The sequence below is a fragment of the Balaenoptera physalus genome (assembly GCF_965194825.1).
Source record: "Balaenoptera physalus genome assembly, chromosome: 19".
In the NCBI taxonomy this organism is placed as follows: Eukaryota; Metazoa; Chordata; class Mammalia; order Artiodactyla; family Balaenopteridae; genus Balaenoptera; species Balaenoptera physalus.
The window spans coordinates 64,732,650-64,753,069 of record NC_138900.1 but is presented as its reverse complement, the minus strand read 5'-3'; the positions used below and the strand labels follow the sequence as shown (position 1 = coordinate 64,753,069).

The 20,420-nt window shown below is 57.0% G+C and overlaps 1 protein-coding gene across 5 annotated transcripts in view; it reads right to left on the bottom strand.

Annotated features, from left to right (window-relative positions):
* GSE1 (Gse1 coiled-coil protein) overlaps window positions 1–20,420 on the bottom strand; it is a 420,112-nt gene that overhangs the window by 112,056 nt on the left and 287,636 nt on the right. The gene's annotated exons all lie outside the window — the stretch shown is intronic.

The following is a 20,420-nucleotide window of genomic DNA, read 5'->3' as shown; positions in this document are numbered from 1 at the left end:
AAACCCACACGGGGCTGCAGAAACACACCGGCCCGGCCCAGGGTGAGCTCCTAAGGCCAGCGGCTTCCTTCTCTCCTTCTTTTCCTCTCACCCCCCACCCCTCAAAAATCCCTGTTGCAAGTGTAATCAAATGCTTGATACCATCTCCCACACTCTCCCTGCACTGGTGCATTATCAGATCCGGGAAGGCATGCTTCCAGGCAAATAGACCTAATAAATGCTATTACTGGGATTCTGCAAGCCCCGGCTGCACCATAGTAACGAGAGCCCTGGCTAATTTGGTTTAAGAAAACGACCAACTGCACAGAGTATGTGTGAGTGAGTGTGGAGCCTGTATCGCTCCTCCCCACCCGCCTCTCTTTCACACCAGCTCACGAAGGCCCCATGTGATAATTCCCCAAATCGAAGGGGGAAAAACCCTGCCGCCAAACCACATCCTGTGCGCTCATTGTCCAGCCCAGCGATTTTAAAGAGACAGGATCCATTTACCCACGCCCGCACACACACTTAAACGCACGCTGCAAAGCTGTCTCTTGATGTGACAATTTATTTTCAAGCCCTTTTACCTTATGAAGGGCCGGTCCCTCAGCGGCACAACCAACCGGAATCGCGACTTGGTAACACTAAGGGGTCACCTTTTGACCCCAGATACAATCACCTTGGTTTGTGGAACAGACCTGAGCCTGCAGGTACGCACGGCAGGTCACCGCGACCACGACAGGCTTGGGTTCCTGCCAACGCTTTCCAGCCGCTGCGTAAATCAGGGGTCCCCAGCGGCAGCCCCTGGGGTCCCTGCTAAACGCGGCGGCTTCGGGTGACAATTGGACTCCTGGAATATGATACTCTAGAGGACAACTCCCGAGGGCAAACTGGAGGAGGTGGGCGGACTCCGCGTGCCTTCTGACCCCTCTCTGCCACTCACCCACCCCCCCACGCCCACCCTGCAAGAATATCTTAAATGGGCTGGGCGGAGCGCTCGGAGCCAAGGGAGGGGTGGCGCTCCTCCCCGCCGCCACCAATGTCTGGGTGGGTGCAGCGCGCAGGCGGCTGCCTTCTTCGCCCGCTGGGCCGCCGGGGGTGCGAGGAGCATCTTTGAATCCCCCGGCCCCCGCGGCGCCCCGCCCGGCGCCCCCTCCCCGCGGGCGGCCGAGCGCGCGCGGGCACCCGGGAGGGCGCTGGGGCTGCTGACCCGGAGGAAACGGGCAGCTCGGGGCCGCCGGCGCCCGCCGCCAGCATCTGGCCGCTCCGCCCCGCGCTGACCCCGGAGGTCACGCCCGGCCCTCGGCGGCGGCGGCCCTTTGTTTCCGGGGCTGCGTGGCGGCGCGCTCAGCACTCCCCGCGCCTCCTCCTGCGCCCGCCGCCGCCTGCGGCCCTGCGAGGGAGACAACGGCCTGGCACGGCGGGGTCGGGGTCCAGCACCTGCCCGCCCGATCCCGGACCGGCGTCCGTTTCCCAACCCGCCTTCGCCTCCCACCCACATATTTGATCATCTGCGCCCTTCTGAGAGTGGTGGGCTCACCAAGGCGCACAACGGGACAGCCCAGGCGAGCTGCTGCCCACCCCCCTGACTCCTCATAAGCTCGGAAAACCTCTGATTCTACTTGGGGGAAAAGAGAACTATTTTTCAAAGATCCTAAACTATCAGTTTCTGTTGTCATTCTTTTATTGGTTTTTAATTCTCCGGGATTACACGAACAACAGTAGTAATTAATACTAAACCTTCCTCTACTGTATATGCTAATGGCAGAAGCCATAAAAATTAATTTGCAAACATGTCATTACACAATAGCTGTACAGGCAATAAACCTGTAATTATGGGCCAATCACAGGCAGGGTACAGAGGGAGGGATGCTCCCCCAGTCTGCTGGGTGCCCCCCTTCCCCCGCTAAAGTGGAGAAGACGGTGCCAGAAAGAAGCTTGCCTGCTGGGAGCCACCTGTGGAGAATGCTCCCAGACTGGGGATGGCAGAGGGGGTCTTTAGTCTTGAGTTCTAATGGCTTGGCTCCTATGCAAGGCCCCCTGGAGACAGCCACTCCAGGGGAGACTGAAACTGTGGGAGGAGAGGCACGGTGAAGCCTTGGAGAGCTCCTGGGCCTGGCTGGCTGGTGGTGGGTGAGCAGAAGAGGAGTAGGAGGCAGAGAGAACAGGGCTTCCCTGGTGGCGCAGTGGTTGAGAATCCACCTGCCAGTGCAGGGCACATGAGTTCGAGCCCTGGTCCGGGAAGATCCCCACATGCCGCGAAGCAACTAAGCCCGCGAGCCACAGCTACTGAAGCCCGCGCACCTAGAGCCCGTGCTCCACAACAAGAGGAGCCACCGCGATGAGAAGCCCTGCGCTCACTGCAACTAGAGAGAGCCCACGCGCAACAACGAAGACCCAACGCAGCCAAAAATAAAAAGATAAAATAAATAAATTAATTTAAAAGGGAGAGAGGGAATAGGAGACCCCACACTGGCAGGCCAGCACCCACTTATCTTTGCTTCCCGATCAAAAGGCAAACATCTCCCCCCCCCAATAAGTAGTTGAATGCCTGCATCAAATTATCTCAAAATGCTCAGGCCAAGCCCTAATTGCTTTTAGCCACTCCCTGGGGCAGGAGGTGAGCTGTGAGATTCTAGTGATACCCGAAGTCTCCTTTGGCCCTGGGTCTGGGTGGCTCAGAGTAGGTTACTGACATTTCCTGGTGACAGGGACATTTATAACAGAGGAAAGTATGAAATCTACCATGGGAGGGTGACTGCACCACAGCTCCCGACCTGATGCCAAAACAGCTGAAAAATATAAAGCACCCCCGCCGTGCCAAGCAGCCTGCTTAACGGGCTGCGTCTCTGCTGAATGGCTCGGTTGTTTGCCATAATGTGGCTGAACGGGGAGCTGGAAGGATTTTTCCTTTCCCACCGGCCCTTGTGGCTTGGCTGTCATTTTTGGAACCCATCACTAAGGCCATTCATTTCCAGGGGACTCAGCCCTCCTCGGACAGCGCCTATGGCCTGGCTAGGGGCGGCAGGGGCAGCCGGTCTGGGCCACACGTGGACCAGCTGCCAGGTGCCCAGGTGAGAAGGGCAGCACTCCTCTGGGGAGTTCAGTTCAGCGGGATTATCTGCAAGGATGGTTACCTCTCTCCATCCCCTTTTCTCTCTCAGAGCCTGGTCACAGCAATACCCTCTCCTCCTGCTCTCCCAGCTCACCTCTGGGGAGGAGTCGGGCATTTACAGCAAAAAGGCAGCAATCAGTGCAGGCTGAGCCTCCAGGGTCCCTTTTTACAGTTGGGGCCACTGAAGGGCAAACTCATCCCCACCTCCCTGAGAGACCCCTGCCCACGCTGCCGGCCAACCCAGGGTGAGAGGGAAGCTCTGGGCATGTCCTGGGCCCAGTGGAAAAAAAAGAAAAGAAAAGAAAAGCGCTTCATCTCTCAATGGGGAAACAAGCTGGGGGCTGGCTGCTTCCTGGAAGCGGCGTGGAGCCCACCAGACGCACATCCCCGCCCTTCAAGATGCGGGGGGGGGAGGCCCTCCTTCCCCCTCTCCCCAGCTGCACCTTCAAAATGGAGGGGCCCCAGACTCCCTCTAGCGGGCCTGCCGTTGCCACAGCACAGAGACAGCCTAGCCGGCCAAGAGCGTCAGCTGAATGCAGTAAAAATAGCCTCCCAGCACGTGCTGCAAACACTGAGGCCGAAGACAGGGTCTGGAAGCGCAGTGGTGTAGTGTCCGGCTCCGAGCGGGAGAGCTCAGTGCCTCTGTGTGCCCACTGGCACTCTGGTGGCTGCCCAGGCCAGGCTGCGACCTCACCTCCTGGTGGGGGCACCGCTCCCCAAGGATTCCAGGGAAAGAAGGCGAGGGGAGGCTGGGAGGCCACGTGGCTAAGCCGAAATGCCCCTTTAGGTCTGCCCCCTCCATTTCCCTCCCTGGGATAATCATGCCAGCTGATGTTTCCTGGGCACTCAGTCAGTGCCAGCTGCTGTTCTGAGCACTCTTCCCGGAGAACTCATTAGATCCTCATGACAACTGTGTTCAAGGTCACCCTTAGGAGTTCCATTTTCTAGATGAGGCCCAGAGAGGCCAAGCATCTTGCCCAAGGACACACAGCCAGGAAGGGGCAGAGCCGGGATTTGAAGCTGAGCTGGTTCCAGAGTCCATGTTCATAACCATCAGCTTGGAGTCGGACATATCAGAGTTCAAATTCTGGCTGGGCCCCCACCCACCGTGTGCCCCCAGGCAGTGACGTCACCATTTGAGCCTCAGTTGCCTCACCTGGAAAATGGGATGAAATCAGCCCTGCATTCCAGGAAGATGCGGGTGTGTAACCACTCTGGTGCCTGGCACAGAATAAGGACTCCATAAATAGAGCTGTAAATTACTGTTATTGGGATAATAGTGATAATAGCAATAATAGCAGTTACCACGGGCAGGGCCTCAGTACAGCCATGCTACTTGCTTTGCTAAGGGCTTTATCTTATCTGGAACCTGCCCATGGGGCAGACCTACAATGACCATCAGCTGGATCTGTACACGAGGACGCAGAGGCCCCAAGAGGTGAAGCCACTCACCCAAGGGCACCCAGGGAGTAGACACACCCGCTTTCTCCCTCCGTCCAGCTCTGGCCCTTAGGTGACTGGACATGAGTGAAAGTTCTGTCTCAAGATAAGCAAGTCTGAGCTTGAAAGAGAAAGGGAGAACTTCTGCCCCGTCAAGGTGATGTCTGCAAACCCAGGTTTTGTTTCCATCTTGGCCTGGTGTGTTTACTTTTGCTTTCCTCTACCAGTGGCTCCAGGCTCCCCACCCAGGCAGTGCTCCCAGGCCTCCCACGGGTTTGTCCACCTGTCCTGGTATGATGGGCTAACGGTGGCCCGCCAAACTGTATGTCCACCTGGAACCATGAATTGGACCTTAACTGGAAAAGGAGTCTAGGGACTTCCCTGGTGGCGCAGTGGTTAAGACTCCGCACTCCCAATGCAGGGGGCCCGGGTTCGATCCCTGGTCAGGGAACTAGATCCCACGTGCATGCCGCAACTAAGAGTTCGCATGCCACAACTGAGGAGCCCACGTGCCACAACTAAGGAGCTCGCGAGCTGCAACTGGGACCCAGTGCAACCAAATAAATAAATAAGTATTTTTAAAAAAAGGAAAGAAAGAAAAGGAGTCTGTGCAGGTGTAATTAAGTTAGGATCTCGAGTTGAGATCATCCTGAATCATCGGGGTGGGCCCTAAAATCCAATGGCAAGTATCCTTATAAAAAGAGAAGCAGACAGACAGAAGAGAAGACACAAGGGAAAACGCCGTGTGAAGACGGAGGCAGAGGTTGGAGGGAAGCAGCCATAAGCCAAGGACACCTGGAGCCCCCAGGAGCTGGAAGAGACGGGAAGGACCCTCCCCTACAGCTGCTACAGGGAGGACGGTGGCCCTGCTGACACCTTGATTTCAGATTTCTGGCCTCCAGAACTGGGAGAGAATAAATTTCTGATGTTTCAAGCCACCCAGTTTGGGGTACTTTGTTACAGCAGCCACAGGAAACTCATACATCCTGTCACTTCTGTGAAAATGGAATGCCCTCTGTCCTGCCAACCCAGGGAGGCCCTGGGCCTTGTCCAAGGCGGGATGCCATGGGCCTTGGGCCAGCTGGGTCAATCTCTCCTTCAGGCCTGTAGCAAGGGCTGGGAGGAAGATGAAGCATGCCGGGCCCACGGGCAGGTGTGCACTCAGGCCACCTGCACTCCGTGAAGCTGAAGTCAACCCTCCTTGGCTAGAGGGCTTTCCGATGACCTGCCTGCCCTCTTGTCTCCCCCGCCGGTGACACACATTTGTTGGCTGGGGTTTGGGCAGCGGCCTGGGCTACAGGAGATCATCGAGTATGGCAATTTGCCTGGGGAACAGCCAGCCAGACAGCCTTGCCCAATCAACCTATAAACTGAGGGCTCTGCTGGCCTTGAGCATCCCAGCCAGCCCCATGAGGCCCAGGGTAACAACAGCAAACAACAAGAAGCCTGGTGGCCGGCTTTTCACCGAACCTGTTTCCCTTCTCTCGCCGGCTCATAACCAGACTACATCTCTCAGCCTCCCATGCAGATGTGTGGGGCCAGATGACCACATTCTGGCCAAGAGAACGCAGTGGAAGTAATAACTCGCCGGCTCCACGTTCCCCTTCTGGGTCTGCCCACCAGATGTCAGCTCCCAGGATGACCTTGAACCCATGTACAGAAGACACAGCACCTCCAGCACGCCCCCAAATGTTGTTGAGAGCAGAGGCCCCTGCATGGGCCCCCACCAATTATATATTACATTGGCACACGATTAAGAAATATATTTCTACTGGGGAGTGTATATAGAAGGCAGCTTCTAGTGTGATGAGCCACTGAGCTATCCGGGGCTCTTTGTTACAGCAGCTAATGTTAGTTTCACATACATACCAAGAGATCTCCTTTACGGATATTTACTTCATGACCAGCATTGCACTGGATGCTTTAAATACATTATCTTATATCATCTTCACAGTAAAAATAAATCTTTCATTACCCTCATTTTTCAGATGGGCAAACTGAGGTCCAGAGAAGTCAAGTGACTTGCCCAAGGTCATACAGCCAGTGAGAGGAAAATCCGATTGCAATCCTGACCCTGCATTTTAAACTGCTCTCTCTGGTGTCCCCCTCAACTCTCTTCAGCAGGAGCTGGCAAAGGGGCTTAAAACCCCTTTTTAATGAAAAGCCAAGCAAGCAAACAAAAACGAGAACACCGCACGTCGCTGCCTACACACAGAACCGCGTACCTGACCTCCAGGTTGGGGCTGACGCTGGAGCCGGATGCCGGGCACCGGGCAAGCTCAGGATTTGGGAACTCTTTACGATAATGGTTTTACAAGACATACGCCGTGATGTCGCCAAAGTGCTGCCTCCCCGTGGGCTGCACGGATGCCAGAGAAATCAGACAGAGACTGCGTCTGGGAATGCTGGGCCACACAGCTCCTCCCTGCAGGGGGACCCCCCGCCTGTCCTCGCCCCCGCGCCACCACCCCGGGATGCTGGCAGGCCTCAGTCTATTCATAATCTCAGACAGCTCTGGTTGTCAACGTCCTGCTTCGTGCAGAGCCAGCAAGCACAGAGCTGGCAAGCGTCTGTCGAAAAGCACGGAGGAAGGTCTCCGGGGGTGGGGAGGGAAAACGCAGGGGTCAGGCGCGGCGGCACCTTCTGTGGACACGGCGACAGCCCGTGTGTGGCCTGCCCGCTCAGATCCCGCTCCAGCCGCCGTCCTGCTCAGCTGCCTGGAGGCAGGCTGACAAGGCTTTCTTCTCCCCACCGGTGCCTGCCCACCAGGGACCCAGGGACCAGGTGAAAGCCTGTTCGAGGGAAAAAGGCATTTGTGAACAACTCTCCCCACCGCCTACTGCTGGCGTCTGCCGGGCAAGGAGTCACTGCCGGGACATAATTACTCGTTGGTGGATGGCACACAGATCTGCCTGTCTACCCCTGGGCCTGACTGCTTCAGGTCTGTGTAGCCCTCTGGCCAACACGATGCGGTTCTTAAGACGTGGCGTCGTGCCTGCTTCTCTTCACGCTGGGCACAGCTTTCAGTAGGACAGAGTTGGAGTGGGGAGCCCTGGCCCCCCTTTTATTCTTCTCTACCTGCACCTTGCAAAGAAATCCCGGTGGGCCCTCCCACTTCTTTTCCCCCTGCACCTCCCTTGCCCACCATCTCTCTGCCGTCCCCCAAGCCCTGAGCTGCCCATTCTTTATCCTCCGATGGGTCATGCCTGAACTGATGAGGCTCCGGCCACGTCCCCAGCAAGAGATATTCTCCCTGGAGAACGGCTCCGCTTTCGGTCGTTTTCAAAGCATGGATGTGGCACAACTGACATTTGGGGCCAGATAATTCTTTCTTGTGGGGGCTGCCCTGTGCATTGCAGGCTGTTTAGCAGTACCCCTGGCCTCCACCCATGGGATGCCAGGGGCACGCCCCAGCTATGACAATGAAAATGTCCCCAGACATAGCCAAATTCCACCCCCCCGCAGGGGTATAAAAATCGCCCTGGTTGAGAGCCATTGATGTTGCATAAAGGATCCAGCCAGGGGAATTCCCTGGAGGTCCAGTGGTTAGGATTCCGCGATTTCACCGCCGAGGGCCTGGGTTCGATCTCTGGTCGGGGAACTAAGACGCCCCGAGATCCCAAGGCAAGCCACTTGGTGCAGCCAAAAAGGATCCAGCCAGGGCGCTGAGTGACCTGACTTTTAGACTTAGCACGACCGTTGGCCTTAGGCAAACAAATGCCCTCTCTTGGCCCCAATTTTACCACAGAAAAAATTAGAGGGGCTGAATGGGGTGCTGTGGTCTTCCAGCTGTCTCTGATTCTCTGAGGCTGATGGTTCCAAAGTGGGGATGAGCTTGGGATTCAGGAAATAGGATCATAAGAAAAGGAATCTAGTGATGTTGCAGTGTCATACAGGAAAAAGGAGGGAGGGGCCCATATGTTAGAGGTGGGCAACCTCAGCGCCTTGTGGCCTTTTCCCCAATCCTCTTTCTCTCTAACCTAAACAAAACCTGCTCTGAAAAAAAGTACCTCCTATCAGTCATTAACACTCTAGTATGATTTAACTCCGCCTCCACTATCGTCTTACAACCAAGGCTGTAGCCGCGACTGGAGCCATCGCATGGCTAACTGGAACAGCTGTAGGATGTATTTGGGAAAGGCAGTACAAAAGAGCCATTCTGCCCACTTGGGTGTAAATGGTGGTTTCAATTTCATAACATCATGTGAGGTGAACTTCCGGGTGCCCTGTGTTATATACAGTCCGTTTCAACAGCTGCCACGGGGGAGGAAACAGCATCAGTCAAGAGCTGGGGTTGGGAGAAGTTATGTGGCTTGGATGAACTAGGATACAGACGCACGTCCAGCAGGACCACCAACAAACCAGGCACTGGTGGCCAGCTCCCCCGGGGCTTCACGACCATCAGTCTCCTGACAGCACCTGGCAAACGCCAGTTTGTGCTGAGCTAAACAGAGCAACGAGGCCAGAGCATTCTCAGTTGGTGACCACAATCTTGACCCATGTGTCTCAAAGACAGGATTTCCGGTTGTTTGTGGGGGTGGATTATCCCAGAATCAGCTCTGCTTCAGATTTTGGTTGGGAGGCAGGATGCCTGTTCCTGGGGTTGGGGGGGAACATACACCTGTTTAATTCCATAGAGTGGGAGGCATGTGGGTTTGGGAAAGGCCGCTGGGTCCTAGCGCAGCTCCACCCCCACTGCAGGTACAGCAGGGCTGTGGCCTTCTCTGGCCTTCAGTCTCCTCCTCGGTAGGACGCTCAGACTAAATGATCCCCCAGGCCTTCCAGCTCCGCGAGTCCATGATTAATAAAACTCAGACACACCATCTGCTCACTCTGACATTTAAGAAACAGAACAGGTTTCCAAAGAGAAAGCTGCCCCGTGCAGCTTGCTCTCCCTCCTGCGCCTGCTGATGGAGTGTGGGTTCACACCCTCCCCGCATCCCAGCCCCGACTTGGAAAATCTCGACACACACACGCATACACACACACAATCGCACACAGAGCTGTCTCCCCTGCTCCTCCCCAGAGGTCAGACATGCGGGAGCTAGCTGATGCCCTAGTCAAACTCGGAACCACCCGGCCCCCCTCTGGACCTTGCACCCTTTATAGTGTCCTCTTCGGCTGGAGGGCGAGACGTGCATCTTGGTCACACGGCCCCAAACTTCCCAACTCAGTTGGCGCTGACTCATCTCTCCCACCAGTTCAGCTCCTCCTCGGTGCTGGGGAGTGAGAACTGCTGCCCCCTTCACAGATGGGAAAACTGAGCTCGAGGAGGGAAGGGTCAGCCCCAAGGGCACACAGGTGACAAGCAGGGCAGCAGGGGCGTCACCTCGGCAGAGTAGGCACGTGTCAAATGTTCGTGCCATGCAGGGCGAGTTCCCACAGCCCAGCTCATCACACAGGACGCCCCCGAGGCTGTATCCTGCGGATGACCCTTCGGCACCCGAGGTGGCCTTGTCTCTAACACAAGGTGCTAAAGAAGGCCAGAGAAGGCCACAGCCCTGCTGTACCTGCAGTGGGGGCGGAGCTGCGCTAGGACCCAGCGGCCTTTCCCAAACCCACATGCCTCCCACTCTATGGAATTAAACAGGTGTATGTTCCCCCCCAACCCCAGGAACGGTCCTCAGGCCCACTTGCTGTCAGACACAGAACATGGACCCTCTGTGCCAGGCCGATGGCCCTGCTGCGTCCGCCGAGTGGCCTACGATCAAGGGCACCTGAAGCCAGGCCAAGGGGAGGGAGGCGGGGGGAGACGTTCTGGGCCAGGTGAGACCTGGCCAAGCTCAAGAGCTGAGCCTGGGCGGCGAGGGTAAGGTCAGACCGGTGATGGCTGTGTGGCAGCCAGGTGTCCTGAGGGACCTGCTCTGTTACCTCCTCCAACTGCCCAGGTCCTGCCCCCGGCTGGGCCCCACAGAGGAGATTCCTAGGAAAGCCCCTGGCCCGGGATCTGCGACTCCATGTGGGTTGAATCTCAGCAGACCCCACTCAAGTGCCCTCTCTCTGCGGCCCGCCCCCATGGGGTCAGCTGGATTTCAGACTCTCTGCTGCTGTCACCCGGATGCTGCACGTGGCCACCTGCTCCTGCCCTGATCACAGCGTCGGCCACTCCATGCCCAGCACAGACGTCCCTCTCACCCTCTGTCCCCTGCCACGCCCACTCCTTCCCCCACCCTGCCCGGAGAAGTGGCCTGGACTTCCTGTTTCTCGTAATCTCCAATAAGGTCAACCCAAAAAGCTAGATAAAAATATCCCTCCAGCTTCTCAAGAGTACCAGGTCAAAACGGACAGGGAAACTGGAATCCCCAGAGCTGACTGGGCTCAAAGGCCACACTGGTCCCAAGGGCATGTACCATCCTATGAAATTCGAACTTAGGTTTTTATGGCCTTGAAGGTCAAGGGGGACAGAAAGCGAAGCCTGGGTCCTCTGTACAAGTTGGGGGTCTAAGAGAAGACCCTTCCCACGATAAGCCAAGGCCCCAGAGAAGTACCCACTCAGGGTGAGAGTGAAGGGGAAGCTGGCCAGCCCTTGCGCAGAAGCAGTACCAGGCTGAAGTCGAGTGCTGCCTGGGAATGTCAAATCCTGAACTGGATTAAGGAGGCTCCAAAGCGGTTGTGTCTCTAGGCACCTTCCAGAAACAAACACACGTCCTCCTGAAGGAGATCACCTTCATCCCAGGCTTCAACTTATACCTCCAAATTTTTTTAAAAATATAATGACTAGCACACAGTCGAAGATAACCAGTCACCCAAGAAACGCACGCTTCCTGGTTGGGAGTCAGCAGCTACAACAGCCGACAGAAGCAGATCTGCAGTGACTCGAGAGGTTGGAATTACTGAAGTCTCCACAACTCTGCTGGCTCCCATCAAGAGAGAAAAGACAAGCCGAAGGGATGTGCAGAGAACAGGAAACCGTAACAAGAGACGCATCACAGTCGAACATCTCACCAGGATGAAGTCTCCATGAGGGCAGGGACCTGCCTGTTCACCACCACCTCCCCTAGAACCATGCCCGACCTCCAGCGGGAGCTCAGTAGCTCCCTGTGGACACTTTAGGACCTGAGACCCTCAGGGAGGCGAGAGTGGGACGATCGGCCTGTTCCAGGTAAGTCTGGGGAACCATTCTAGTCAGTGAGAAAACAGGTGAGAGGAGGTGATTAACCCCAAATTTCCCTTCACTGTGACATTCCTCTGTGTGAAGGTAGGTGCTCATGAAAAAAGCAAACTCAGCCACAGAACGGCCTCCACAGCGGAAAAACACAACCCAGAGGTGTAATGGCTGCTGCAAAAAGCTGAATCCTTTAGGCCAAAACAAGCAACCCCCCACCGCTATAATTTCGAGTTATCCGTTCTTTATTACAATCCCTGGCCTTGGCTCTCAAAGCATCTACCAGGGAATCTTTCTGTAGGGGCAATTTTGGTGCCTGCAATTAGCTGAACAGGCATCTTTTGTCCCCACTAAAGCACTCAATTGCAGGTGTAATTAGGTTCCCTCACCCCTGAAATCTGCAGAGAGCTGCCCGCCTTGACTAACTGCACCCACAATTAAGTGCTTACGGGCATGTGGCTGGAGCCGGCAAACATGTGCACGCAGCTAATAGCGGGGGCACGGAGCAGCCTTTCAAAAATAGACACTGTGTTGGAGAGATCCAGCCTCTTTCCATTTGTTGTTCAAACGGCTCTGTCCAGCTGGGAATAATGAGAAAAGACAAACACGCCAATTAGGCTAGGTCCATACATAAATAAACCGCACAGCTCCTTAATTAAGCCACTTACAGGAGTGGGCAAGGCTGGGAGAAGAAGTGGGAAGGAGAGCGATGGCCCTGTAGGGCCAGGGCCTGGCCTGGAGGAGCTGGGGGTGCGGATGCCATTTTGGCCAAGATGGCGGAGCCAAGTGGGAGGCCTCGATCCATCACTGGGGGTTGTGGACCACTTCAGCCAAGGGATGCCGGCGGGTGTGGGGGGCAGACTTGGGGGCCGGAGGAGGATTGTGGGGGTGGGGAGGGGTCTCCAGATGCTCCCCAGGGTGAGAGGGAGGTTGGGTTAGGGAAGGCAGTAAAGGCAGCCTAAATCCCGCCACCAGGAGACGGCAGTGTGGGACTGAGCCTCCTTTGTCCTTTTCCATGAGCTGGCTCAGCCTGGCACACGACCTCTTCCCTGAAAGCAGCCACACATCTGCTCTCTCCTCCTCTGCCGCCTCCTCCTCCCCGGGGCCTCAGAAGGGTGCTGAAGTCCAAAATCAAATCACCTGCCTGTTTCCACAGCTGGCTCCCTCAAGGCGCCTTCAGTGGAGACTCAGGCCCTGGCCAAGCCTCCCCAGCCACAAACTGTACCCAGGCTATGTGGACGCACAGTTCAAGACAAAGGAGGGACACGTGTGGTCAGGGATCAGGCCAGGATGTGCCGGGCGGTAAAGGGCGGTTGGTGACGGTGGGTGATTTCTGTATCTCTGACCCCACCACCAGCCCTAGCCCCACCATACACTCTCCACACCCCCTGCCACGCTGCTGGATTGCTTCTCAACAATAAAACCCAGCAGATTGCAGTCGCTGTAATCAGGCAAGGAAGCAAAGCCTCCCGCTCCCCCAGCAGTGCCTCTGAAAGTGATTTGCCTTTTGCAGAGCTCAGCGGTCCCGGCTGGAAGCAAAGGGCAAAGGCAATATTTAGATAATTAAAAACCCATTGCTGACGGGCCAGCCGGGTGGCCACAGGTGGCTTCGGGGTGGACCAGCAATCGCTCAGAATGGCCAGCGCGCCTTCTCTCCTCCCCTTCCAGCTACGGTTAAAGGAGATAACAGGTCTGGGAGGCAGGCAGGTGACCACTGGAAAATTCTGCCCCGAGAACAACTGGGCTGAAGCCTGGGATTCTGGCTCCACAGTCCCTACAAGACCCGGGCCAGGCCCCGCCTCTGCCTCACCTCTCCTCCAGCCACGCCAGCCTGCCTGGACTCTTCCTGCCTCGGGGCCTTTGCACTGGCTGTGCCTTCTGCCTGGACCTCTCTTCCCCAGCTATCCACACAGCCTCCCTCCCCCCCATTCAAATTCCACCTCCTCAGGAAGGCCCGCCCTGACTGCCATCCAAAGAAGTTTCACATGGCCCTCCCTAGTCGCCCCATCCTCTCACTCTACAGTGGGGTTTCTGTTAACACTTCATCCCTGAATCTACACCTGACATTTCTGTCATCTTGTTCATCTTTCTCTGTGGGACTGACCTGGCGTCTCCAGCACTGCGTCAGCGGTGCCTAATATGGTGGCCGGTGCTCCGTGGGGACCCGGTTCCGAATAAGTGAATGAATGAATGAATGATGCCCGAGTTGGATACAGAGCAACCCAGGGCACGGCCTCAGAAGGGGGGCCGGGCTACAAACCAGACGGAGAATGTACTCTGGAAGCTTCTGGATGGGGGGGGGGGTGTCCCTCTCCATGGGAGCTGGAGTTGGAAGGCATCCCTGGCCGCAGCCCTCCCCCAGCTTTGCGGCCCCGGGCAGCAAAGGTGAACACAGGTCGATCTGGCCAAGCAGCCTGTGTCTCCTCATTTAGCCTCTGAATTTTTAAAGCTTGACTTGGTGCCAAGAATCACTGAGCTCCCAGGAACCCAGCCTCGTGCCTCCGTCTGACCCTCTTCCCGCTCCCCTGCCCCCAGCTGATGCCTGTGAAAACCCAAATCAAGGTAGGCTCCTCCTCACAACGACCAAGCCTCGATTACCTGTCGTCACGGGGACCGGGGACGGCGGGAGCAGGGACTACTGCAGCACACAGATAACCTGAGGCCCCAGTCTCAGGCCCCGGGTCCTCTGCGCCATCAAACGTCGCCTGCAGCTGCTGCTGGGCCCCCAAAGAACAGGCTTGAATTTCATGCCCCCTTTGCTCCCGCCACGTCTGCTTCAACGGGGCCTTCCCAGGAAAGGCGATGGGCAACGGCCCCCTTCTCGCCCACCCGTTGGGATGGGTCCTGACGGGCTTGGGGGCACCCCTACTGCTCCAGACCCCTTGGTCTCCCGCTCCTCCAAACTCCTGGAGTGTGTGCTCCACACGCAGTGCGATCCGCGCCTCGCCACCCCCCAGCGTGCCGGCTCGGGAGTTTCTGGAGCCTTCCGGATCGTGACCAATGGCAGCCTTGACAGTCTGACTGGTGGCCAAGCCAGCCATGCCTGCTTCTCCTTGGAGGCCCCAAAGTGCCCCACCTCTCCCCAGCCCCTGCTCAGTTGGGTTGGATCACTTCTTCTTGGGTGCAGGAAACAGGTGAGACAGCCATTCCAGGCCAGGCAGCCTCGTGCGGGCCAGGTGGCCTGGGTCCAAACCCACCTGTCACTCGTGGCCCCTGACTTCTCTCCACATCCAGTTCTTCCCAGCACTGAGTGTGGATGAAAGTGTAGAACATGCCAGCCCCCTGCCCCACGCATCCCGTGATCTGTAACGTGTGGCTAACGCCCCCACGTCACAGGCCCCTGCCCGAGGTTGACTCAGGAAGGGGACCGCAAGACCATGTGTTTGCCAAGTGGCAGACACCTTGGAGCCCCTCCTCCTCCCTGGGAATGGAGGTGGCTTGGCCCCCGAAGCTTCAGGAAGGGCTCTTGCCTCTCCCCACCCCACGTAGCCAACTTCACCGTCAGTTCACCCAGAGGGTTCTGCTTCCCCTTTTCGAAGGAATCCTCATCTAAGCCCAAGCATCAGCCCACTTCCCTAAAGGAAACAAGCCAGTGGGGCCCCATGGAGAACTCAGGGCGTCCTGGCCTTTAGCCAAACCCACGGATGCTTGGCTGGTGACCGGGTCAGTTCTACGAATCCCCAGGCAGTTGCTGGGCCTCCCTCTTTGGGACACTTCCCCTTAGTCGTCCCCTCCAAGTTCCCCCTGAATCTCTTTCTCATGGCCCTTGGGGTCCGCGTCATCATGGTCCCCTCCAGACACCACTGCCCTGATGACCCAGCCTTTACTGTCTCTTCCGTCTTTGAATCCCAAGGTCTGCTATACAGCAGGTAATCACTGAATGCTCGCCTGGTATATAGCAGGTGCCCCATGAATGCATGTCAGGAGACAGAGGCAGAGGCGCTGGGCCGTCCAGGCCCACGTCTGAAGGACTTTGGGAAACTGATTCTTCCGGCCCTGTAGTCACGCATGACCTTCCAGCAAAGTGAGGGTAGGGGGTGAAAAAGTGGTTCCCCAGTGGCCCCGGGGTAGGGGCTGCTTTGTTTTGGTCTCTCGGTCCCTGGGTTTGGGGCTGGGGTCTTGACCACATGCAGCTCCAGATTAGCGGGGGGTCCCACCCACTTCTGCTTTCACTGGGTGTCACCACAAACCACCCAGCCAGCCTTCCTCTTATCAGCAACTGTCACGCCCAGAGGGCTGCGGTAGCTTTGTTTTTTCATCCCTCCCTCCAGGGAGCCCTGATAAGGAGGCCAACCTTTACCCTCTGCTGCTTCCCATAGTAGCCTGGAAAAGCTTCCCCATTAACGGGGCCTGGGGCTTCTGGATGGTAACTCCACTGACCCCACCCCTTGCCCTGCAGAAGGAAGCTGGGAGGGCCCGGTTCCCCATCCAGGAGAACCTCACCCCCCCAGGACACCTCACAGTGGCCCCAAGAGGCCAAGATGGTGGCCTGGAAGGGGTGTGCTGGGCGGAAAGCCAGGCCTGACAGCTGGTGGGTCTCCGCGAGGAAGCCTGTTTGCAGGACTAGCTCGCTGGCTGGTTTATAATCTTGGCACCGTCGAGCAGGAAGCGTGGAGCCAGCCAGAAGCGCAGAGGGCAAGCCTTGCTCGTGACCCGCCCCCCCCTCCATCTCAACAGCAGCCTCTCTTCCCTGTCTCGGTGCCGGGAGCCCTTCGGGGCAGGGGCCAGGTCTCGCTTATGTCTGCATCCAGCATCAGGGAGAAGCCTGGTCTAGGGAGCTGCTGAGAGGGCTGTGGGCGGCGTGCAGAAGTGAGAGTCCTGTCCTGTCAGCGGGTAAGGACCTGGCGCCTCACCACGCACACCTGGCCCTCTAGCTCACAGCCCCGAACTCTCCATCCCAAACAGCCCCGAGCGCCTGTCCATCAGCAAAAGAACGGATGGAGGCGCTTCCCTGGTGGCGCAGTGGTTGAGAATCTGCCGCTAATGCAGGGGACACAGGTTCGAGCCCTGGTCCGGGAAGATCCCACATGCGGCGGAGCAACGAAGCCCGTGCACCACAACTACTGAGCCTGCGCCCTAGAGCCCGCGAGCCACAACTACTGAGCCTGTGTGCCACATCTACTGAAGCCCGCGCACCTAGAGCCCGTGCTCCGCAACAAGAGAAGCCACCGCAATGAGAAGCCCGCGCACTGCAACGAAGGGTAGCCCCCGCTCGCCGCAACTAGAGAAAGCCCGCGCGCAGCAACGAAGACCCAACACAGCCAAAAATAAATAAACAAATAAATTTATATTAAAAAAAAAAGAACGGATGGACAGCTGCACTGACTCTCACACAGGAATATCGCTCAGCAACCTGGACGAGTGTCACAGACAGAATGTTGCACAGAGGCACCCAGGCTGCAGAGCACGCTCGGCACACACAACTGCCCTCGCACGAGGTCCCAGCGCAGGCGAAGCTCCCCGAGGACACGTGCAGAAGAACGGGAGGTAGGGGCGCGCACAGACGCGGGCACACCCACGTGCATCGCATCGTTCACAACAGGCCAAACGCAAAAGCAACTCAAGTGCCACCAACAGATGAACGGATAAACAAATATGCTATACACACACAGTGGAACAGTATTCAGCCTTGAAAAAGGAACGAAGCACTGACACCTGCTACAACACGGATGAACCTTGAAGACACTGTGCCGAGTGAGATAAGCCAGTCACGAAAGGACAAATCCTGTATGAGTCCACTGATGTGAGGTCCCTAGAGGGGTCCCAGTCATAGAGACAGAAAGTGGGATGGTGGGCTTCCAGGGGCTGGGGGAGGGGCCTGGGGACTTCAGTTTAGGAAGATAGATGGTGGTGATGCTTGTGTAACACTGAACTCTGATGTGAACATCGAAAAATGGGTGAGACACTAAATTTTACATTTTGTATATTTTAACCACAATTTGAAAACAAGAAGCAGCTAACCTCGAGGGATGGAAAGCAGATCAGTGGCCGGGGTGGGGAGAAGATTGGGCAGGTACACCTGGGAAGGAACTTTCTGGAGTGACAGCAATTTCCATACCTGGATTGAGACGGTGATTACACAGATGTGCACATATGTGTCAAAGGCCAAAGAACAGAACTCTTTAAATGGCGGCATTTTAGGAAACGCAAACCCTACCTCAAAAAAGCTGATTTTAAACGGTAAAAAAAAACTTCGAACCCTCGTCTCAATGCACATACGTTTCTATTTACAAGGTATTTTTATGCACTCTATATTAATAATCTCTCTGTTATAAAACATATGCAAAAAGAGAGCTTTTTGAAGAGGTGAGAAAAATAGAGTTCTAGCATATTCTTCCTGAGTTAATGGGTCACTGGGTCCCCGCTTTGGAAGACAGGGGTCACGGCAGTCTGTGGGAGATTCCAAGTGCTGCGGGAGCTCGGGAGGAGGAAGAGCTGGGGTTGGGGGCTGGGTTAGGGGCACGGGGGGGCCCACTCTGCGGAGACTCGCAAGGCCCTGCCGTCTGCTGATGCGGCCCCGAGACCAAGGCCACGGGCACAGGACGTGCAGGGGGGGAGCAGTCTGGTACCACACAGCCCTTCCCTCTCTGCCCCACACATATAAGATGTAACCCTCCCCCCCACAAAAATACCCACGTGGGCAGGTGTGCCAGAATTCCCTATGGAGTCCAGAGTCCCAGGCCAGAAGGATGGGTGCAGCCCACCTTTCCTGGGGGGCTCAGCCTCTGCCCAGGGTGGCAGCTGGAAGCAACGTGGGGGAGAGGCAATCCCAGACCCGAGGTGGGTAGGGGTGGGAGATGGGGGAGCCCAGCCTCAAGAAGCTTGGGGGCGTGACGGGAGCCCCCAGGTTCAAACCCTGCTCTACCGCTGTTCAGCCGTGTGGCCCTGGATGCACCCCTCTGTGCTCAGTTTCCCCGTATTTAAGGGGGGTGATGACGCTTCCCTGGGGGGAGGCTGAGAGAATTAAAGGCTAGTATCCAAAGCCCTTGGAGCAAACCACGAGCTCACAGCTACCGGCTGCTACTTTCTCTCTGGCCTCCGTCCACCCCCACTCCGGCCCCTTCTCCCTCAGTCTCCATGGGGCACCCGGCGAAGGACAGTTTAGGCCACCTCTCTGCAGCCCAAGTTCAAGTCCACGGGGCGGGTCTGTGTTTATCTTTAAGTCGTCCTTTTCCTGCCCCGGGTCCAGCACCTGGCCCCTCCCTGGGCCCATTGTCTCAGGGCCCAGGGCCATCCGGTCGTCCTGGGGGAGAACAAGGGAGCCCCCCACCCCCATTTCCTCACACCGGCTTGGACTCCAAGTCCCTGACCCAGCCCTTGGCCAAATAAACACAAGCGCACACAAAAGACATCCCGGCACAGACCTCAGGGCAGTGAGGGGCAGCTCCGAGGGCGGAAGGGGGGCGGGGCACGACTCCCAGAGCATTCTGCCTAGGATGCCACCGGGGCCGTCCGCCACCCCACCGGCCCTTGGGTGCCCGGGAGCCAGGGTCCATCCAGAAGGGTCTGTCGGCAGAGCTGCCCGAGGACCCTGCCTGGATGGCTGAAGCCCTCTGAGCAAGAGGCCCTGTGGTAAGTGAGGGTTGCCCACCGCCCCAGGGTATAGGAAGCCACTGCTGATGCCGCCTGCTCCCCACCACAGCCCCTGGTGGGTTACGCTGCACCTGACACTCTCTGCCCCAGGACTGGGGGACAGCGGAGGGGCATTCCCCACCGTCTCTCGGGGGTCGCCAGCAAGGCCGAGTTCCAGATGCCTACATGGAGCTCAGGGACGCCCCCTCTATCGGCTCCTTCCTTTCCCCATCTCCTGTCCCCCCCTGGTGTCTCCTGGGATCACCTCCCAAATAAAGCTCTTGCACCCAAGTCCTGAATCCGGGCAACTAAATCCAGGCAGAGGCAGGTGTGTGCCAACAGCATCCCTGCGCGGGGGGTCAGCGGGCATGACAAACCCAATGGGGCGCAGGGCTGGTTCATGCCCTCCGGGCAATGGTGGGGGTGGGCGGGGAAGAAGCCAGAAGGCAAAGTACCCACAGGGGAGGTGCTGGGGCTCAGCCCTGGGACAGGGAACAGCAAAAGACTTGTCCTCACTTGGACCTCATGGCTTCTCCCTGCCTCAGATGGGTTTGGATTTTGTCTCCTCCCATTAGACCCGACTATCTCCAAAGAATTGCAGGGTGGTAGCTGTAATTGCTTCCTTCTTATTCCATCCATTAACGGGAACTCAGATCCACGGGCTGGCTGCCTACTGAGGCTTCAGGTAGCAATTTTCCATTTGTGTTTCAAATTTTAATGAACACGCCTGTCCCCTGGGCCCAAGACGTGGGCTGTGAGTGGGTCGCAGGCATGCCACTCAAGGCTGGGGCTCCAATGGGATTTCTACCAGAGCTTGACTTCTCCAGGGAATAGCTCCGACGAAAAATGGTCCTCACCGCAGCCTCCCCGGCTCCCACCGCCCCGCCCCACTGGCTCCGTGTTGTGTCGAGTAGGCTGCAAATCGTAAGATTATTATTTCTTTCCGACAGCCCCAAAGTATCCTATATCCCAAGATGGAGAGTAAAGTTCAGCTCTGATAAGATTGCATCACCGGGGAGGAGATACATTCTCACCCTTGCTCCCTCGGCCTCCAGCTCACATAATTCCTTTCTGATCTTACCCAGGGCATCCAGTCAGGCTGGGAGGCAAACCGGATAATCCATTTTAGAGAGATTGATCAATATCGTTAGGAGCCTTTTAAATGGTTCCACAGGCTTCAAGGAGCCGAGGCGGACAGCTGAGCTGGAA